Consider the following 7,173-nt stretch of genomic DNA (forward strand, 5'->3'; position numbering starts at 1 on the left):
TCAAATTCCCTGCTGCAGAGAATCTGCAAGTCTCAGTGGCTGGTTGGCTGCAGGTGACAGGGAACATAGGGCATTCACCAGAGGCTGCTGGGGGATGTAGTCCACTCCGAACCTCTTTCCTATGGGGACTGTGTGCGCGGTCTCTACTGCACCTGTGCAAAGCTGTAGTGGCCACCGCTACACATAACTGCACCTGCGCAACCTACCAGATCTCCTGTACACTTGTAATGGCCACCACTACCCTTGCCAACCTCTGCGTATTGCGCGAACCTCGCGCCAAACACAACATGGCCGCTGTGGCTATCTGCGCATGCTCGAGCATCAGGGCCCCCGACGGCACCGGCACAGATAGCGGCGCCAACTGGGAAAAGTCGCCATCCCCTTCCCCCACTGCCACAGGGGTAAGGCAAGGGGCAAAGGAACATCAGGGAAACCGGGAGTGGCCCCCTTACATATATATATATTTTGTGGTTGACAAATCACCCAAAAATCTACTCGCTGAACAAAAAAATCTACTCATCACCTAGCCCCGCCCCAGGCCCGCTTTAAAAAAAATTGAATAAATTCCTAGTAAGAACAACATTCGTTTTTGACATGTTTATTTATTGTATTACATTATACTACAATTAGTCCTTGTTAAGAGTGTGTGTGTGACACAGAGAGAGTGTGCGTGTGTGTGTGACACAGAGAGTGTGTGAGACACAGAGAGTGTGTGAGACACAGAGAGTGTGTGAGACACAGAGAGTGTGTGAGACACAGAGAGTGTGTGAGATAGGGTGAGGCAGAGGGTGACAGGGTGAGGCAGAGGGTGACAGGGTGAGACAGAGAATGACAGGGTGATACCGAGAGATACAGAGGTTGACAGGGAGAAAATGGGTGACATGGTGTGACACAGGGTGACAGGGTGAGACAGAGGGTGACAGGGTGAGACAGAGGGTGACAGGGGGAAACAGAGGGTGACAGAAAGTGAGACAGAGGGTGACAGAAAGTGAGACAGGGGGTGACAGAAAGTGAGACAGAGGGAGACAGGGTGGGTGACATTCTCCCACTTACACACACACACACACACACACACACACACACACACACACACACACACACACACACACACACACACACACACACACACACACACACACACACACACACACACACACACACACACACTCTCCCTCTTACACACACACACTCTCTCTCCCTCTCACACACACACACACACAGACAGACATCAAACCCCTCCCCTCTGCAAGAGCGAGGGTCCGCCCTCACAAATTCCTCTATCCCTCTTATCAGCGGTGCAGACAGGAGATGAAATACAGCAGTGACCGCACGACCCTTCTTTTGGCGATGTTACATATAAATACTGGTAATAGTAAAAAGCAGAACAAATAATATAAAAAGGCAATTGCTTGCTTGGGAAGTAGCTTCTGCTGGGCCCAATTTGAGGAATCCCTTGTCAGTAGGGCCGCCAGCAGAAATCTTGGGGCCCAGGACAAATGCAAGGATCAGGCCCCCCTCCCTACCCCATAGCACACCTACCATGACATTTTTTTTAGGGCACAACTTTTACTCAAATGGTAGTGTTGCAAGGCCTATTTCACACCTCGCAAACCCCCCCATTTTACACTTTGTAGGCCCCCTCTATTTCCCTCCCTTTTCCCATGTATTTTTCTTCCCTCTGTCTCACCTCTCACTTTCCCCCCGCCATCAATTACCCAACTCTCCCTCTAAACCTGCCCCCCCTCACATGTATTTCTTACCCCTACTCCCTCTTTTCCTCACTCTCTCTCCCCCCTCTCTCCTCTCACCCTTCCATCAATTACAACACTCTGACTCAATTCCCTCTCCCTCACATAATTCCACCCACAAAATATATGCCAAAAAAAACCACCCCAATGCAAAAAAATTCCCACCCCCAAATACATACAAAAAAATCTGCAACCCCCAAATTCACACAACCACCCACCTCCCCAATGCACATAAAACCCCTCCAATTCATATAAAAAAAGCCCCAAGACATACTGCACCGACACACTTTATTCGAGCAAATACCCAGTATGTACCTGGCAGATACCTGGAATGCGCCGCTCCTCACCTCTAACAAGCCCCGTTGCATTTGCCTTCCCAGCCTGGGTTCATGCCTGGCTGATGGGCGGTTGATCTGTTAAATGATAATGATTAGGATTTAATAGGCTGCAATGCTTCGCGTGTCTACCAGATGGCATAAATTCATGAATTGTAATGCAGTATATATATATATACTGTGCAGTATTGCAGCCAGTGGGAATAAAATGCTTCAATCCCTGCCTGGAAAATAACTCAATGCACTCGGGCAGAAAACAGTCACAGACCTCAATACACCCGGGTATACCCGAATTCGTGGGACTAGCCGAGCTCGAATAAAGTGTGTCGCCAGTGTATATAGAAGCCCCCACTCCCTCGCAATACGTTTAAAAACATATGACTACTTCCTGTATCAGGAAAGGGATTCCCTGGGCCCGCAGTAGCTGGTCTCCAAACAGCTGACAAAGCTCTGTGATCATACAGGATGCCTCTGCACAGCCTAGGAGTGCTGCAGCTAAGGCAACGGGTTCTAGCTCATGCTAGCTGGTGGCAAATGCTCCAACACTAACTCGTAATGCATTTCGCCACTAGGTGACTTCATCTGAGATACCCCAGATGGGGAACAGCCCCCAATTTATACACTGGGAGTGCAATGTCTATAGATGGTGATTGGTGCAAATAAATTCAGTGGTATAACACTATATGACCTAAGTTTACCTCCTCCCAGCATGTGAAATGGGTTGACTGTCAGCTCCTTGGGTAAAAGATTTTTTAAATAAATATAATAAAATAAATAATGGCATAAAATTGACATGAATAAAAATACATATGAATGAGCTCAAACATCCTCAGCTAGGGAAAACTCAACAATAACATTTTAAGAGAGGTATTATTTGGTCCTTGACACTTTGATGCCCATTTATTAAACATACATGAATAATAATAAACATAAAAGTGCAAGTAATTATGGGTATGAATATATTTTTAAAAAGCCATAATGAGAAAAAAACTTAATGGTTAAAAGTATTTTTCTTTTTTTCACCCAAGTGTTTTCATTATAGCACTTATAGTGCTAGTGAAATCCATATAGGAACTAAAGTTAAAATAATTTTTATTAAAGTTCTAACAATAATAAAATGATAAAATCAAAATGGGAAACAATGTTAATACATAATGTCTGCTCGGTAGGCATCCTATTCAATCTAGGCAATATCATAACACTTTTCATTCATTGAGGTTTGCCCAAAGCTATTCGTGTAAGTGGCATTTCAACCTGTTCCAGGCTTTGGGCCTAGAAAATCTAATCACCCCTTCATATAACAAAAGTGGGAAAAGTTCATAATGCTCCACCTACTTAGAGAATATTAGGGGATCTTATGAAGATATCTCTGTGCACTCGTATATTTGCTGGCTGTTTTGTTCAATAAATGGTTCATTAAGCATAATACAATCTCAAATTCTAATTTTAATTTTATTAGATTATATCGGTGTCCCTGTATTCAACAGTTTTTGTAAGCTTGCAATACCTATTACTTAATGGGCATGCATTTTAAATGACCCTTCAGATTTACATAGGAACCGCTGTACATCTCTGACTATAGTGCTCCTGAGCCCTTGATATCCCGTTATCAGAAAATTCCTTGATTCGGTTTATCACCTTCCTGATAGCTACTGAAAGGACTACGAATCCCTTGACATTAGTGCGCCGATGTTCTAAAAACTTTTTGCACATTGTTCGTTTCGTATGGCCTACATAGTGTAGGCCGCATGTGCATGTCAGGAGATATACCACATATTGAGTATTACAGTTGATGAATCCCTTTATCTGAAAGGATTCCTTGGTTGTACCTGCTGTAAACTCTGTGTTTGTTTGTTTCTATTTGCTATATGTGTACTGGTGAGACACCATTGCGCCCACATTTGTAGCATCCAGGAGGGCGCTCTGAAATCCAATAGCCATTTATACTCGTTTAACAAAAACTAGATTATTTATTTATAAAATGTTTACCAGGAAGTAATACAGTGAGAGTTACCTCTCATTTTCAAGAATGACCTGGGAACAGAGTTATAACCATACATGATTACATTAAATTAACAGGGTTATACAGTCAACTCACTGACATATTAATGATACAATGTATGTAGTATATCTGAGGAATTGCATCAAGAATTATAGAGTAGATAGAGGATAATAATAAATAGGGAAATAATTGTGTGGTCATGTTATACTCACTATCTGTGTGCAGTGCAGTCAGTATATATATATATATATATATATATATATATAGAGAGAGAGAGAGAGAGAGAGAGAGAGAGAGAGAGACAATCAAGTGGTTTCTTCTTCTCTTAGCCAAAGACGTACTACTCTATGTTCCTTTTCTCATTCTCCTATTTTTGTACCTTGGTATAATTGTATATAAATACTTCACAGCATATGTTCCACCAAAGTAACCACGTCAGGGATGACAGCGACCAACAGTGGCACTACTGTGTTTAGGGTTCTACAGTGCACAGCCACCCTCCACTACCCATCTGGTATTTCCACAGCCCAGATAGTTAAACAAACTGGCTGCGGTCCATATTACCTCTGACTCCAGCAATGCTTGAACAGTTTCCCCTATCTCTTTCTGCTCAATTTATTGGATACATAGCTTTGGATATATTTCAGCATTCTATGACACTCAGGATAGCGCTCATGATGTCATCAACAACCAAGGGACTCCCAATAGTTTCTGTTATGTGATCAATTTTTACTGCACGCAGTCCTGAGTATACTATCATCTTTGCCACAGTTGAGAGTCTGGCACATTTCTCTGCTGTACAAAGGTATCAGAGAACACATCCAGGCATTCAGTATACATCCCAGTTAGGCAGCGCTTATAGTAAGTGCGACGCGACGGGAGCAACGCTGGCGACTCAAAATTTGGAGCCGGGGAAATCAGATTTTTCAGAGGCTGTCGCCACATGTGACAGCCTCTGAACCAATCAATGCCCATGTCGCCAGCGACATCCCCGAAAGTTAAATTATAACTTTCGCGGGTGACGTCACCCATCACTTCGCCAGTCGCGTTGCTGGCACTATAAGCATGACCTAGGGGAGGGCCCAGGAGACTCCCATACAACTCTGGAGAGTTTCTCTTAATTAAAGTAACTTTCCACTATGTATCCTGTTCACAGCAATGCAGTACTAACTACATTTAAGCATGTCTGTAAGATACAAAAGTTAACCCATCATGCACCTTGGCCTAGGGAGGATTTGTTCCTATAAAGTACACCCAGTTTGGCAATGATTTTGGATGTTAGATTATCAATATGCAACTCAAATTTTAAATGGGAGTGAAACCAGATGCCCAGATATTTAAAATTAGTGACACTTTAGTTGGCTTCAATTAATTACTGCATTTATAAAATTCTGCAGAGCATCTAGTAACCTTGTAATATTAAGAGATGGCAGCCTTGGTATGTTATGCCTCTTTTTTCCTGTATACCGCAAAGGATTTTGTGGCCTATTCTAGTAACTCTGAAGTGAGGCAAACCACTTCTAAATAGCTCTCTTTATGTGAATTGGCCTACTTTGCTATGCTGTAAGCCAGGCCTGCACAGCTCCAGTCCTCGAGAGCCGCAAACAGGCCAGGTTTTCAGGATACCCTAACCCTAACTTCTTTCACTGCAGCCATTGTAATCAGACACTGCTAATGGAGGGTATGATACATTCTCTACCACTGAAAGAATATACATCTCAGTGGTAGACGGCTGATAAGAAGCTGTTTCAGTCTGGTTCTGCCAATTCGATCGGTTTAAAAAATCCTCCATTTTCAGGTCTATGTATGTTGATCTGATTTCTTAGGCTTTCAAGACGTTATAGCAGTCCTGTTTTTAGTGCTCATTCTCTCCCCCTTTATCTCTCAACTTTTCTCTCTCCCTTTATCACTCACTCCCCCTTTCTCTCCTTCTATATGACCCTTGCCTCACTTCCCCTGACTCAAACTAATCAATCTTTAATCACCTCTCTCTACCTCTTCTCCCTCTCCCACTCCCTTCTCGCTCCCTTCTCTCTCACTCTCCCTTCTCTCCATTTTTTCACTCGGACTCCCACTCTATCTCTTTCACTTAAACCCGTCTCTTGCTCTCACACATATTCCCAAAGAGTAACCCTTTTTTTATAAACTGTAGATACCTTACATTTTAGCTATTTGCACTTCGATATTTGTATCACGAGGAATTCCTCTAATAACACTGTTCCTTTTTTTGTGTGTACATATACACACAATAAAAATGCATAGGTTTTGGACGTCAGAGTATCAATATGCAACCTAAATGTTAAATGGGAGTGAAACCATACTAGGCCCAGATATTTAAAACTAGTGACAATTTATTTGGCTTAAAAAATTATTGCATTAAAAAATTCCGTGGAACATCTACCCTTCCTTTTTTTTATGTATCCTGTGCTTGGATTGCAGCGGTCTGTCCCTCATCAAGTTAGAGAGCACTGGTATTAGTATCTCAGATTTATTTTGATTTTTGGTGTGCAAAATTTTTCCACATTACATAGCACTTGTGAGCAAGACATCCAGTCCAGCCACTGCTGATGGGACACTGTACTTTCACTGATCGCTATATCTGAGCTATTGGGAAACAATTTTAAACACTATTACATTCTCTGCTCTTTCTCTCAGCTGCTATCTCGGTCTTTGTGCCCAGCATATGGCGTCATCAGGCATATTAATGCTTCCAACATCCCAGGAGAAAATGGTTATATTGTTTTGAACAAGGGGCCTATTTCTGATGACTTATTCCTGAATTAGTAATATGTGTCATATATCTTGGCTCAATCAGAGGCTTGGTTGAAAACTGAGCCCCTGATGGAACCACATGTGCTTAAGGTGGGATATCCTGAAAACCTGACCTGTTGGACAGGCTTGAGTACTGGAGTTGAGAACCCCTGTTCTAACATTTATCTTCCTACCAGTACATAGGTAATTTCAAGAAATTAAACAAAAAAAGGTAGAAAAACTTTAAACAGGAAAATAACCATACAGTAACTTGTAAACCTTGAGAAATGCATCTTAATAGGGTCATGTCACACTGAAAATATAGTATTCCCAGGTG

This window comes from Ascaphus truei, unplaced genomic scaffold (genome assembly GCF_040206685.1).
Source record: "Ascaphus truei isolate aAscTru1 unplaced genomic scaffold, aAscTru1.hap1 HAP1_SCAFFOLD_576, whole genome shotgun sequence".
NCBI lineage: Eukaryota > Metazoa > Chordata > Amphibia > Anura > Ascaphidae > Ascaphus > Ascaphus truei.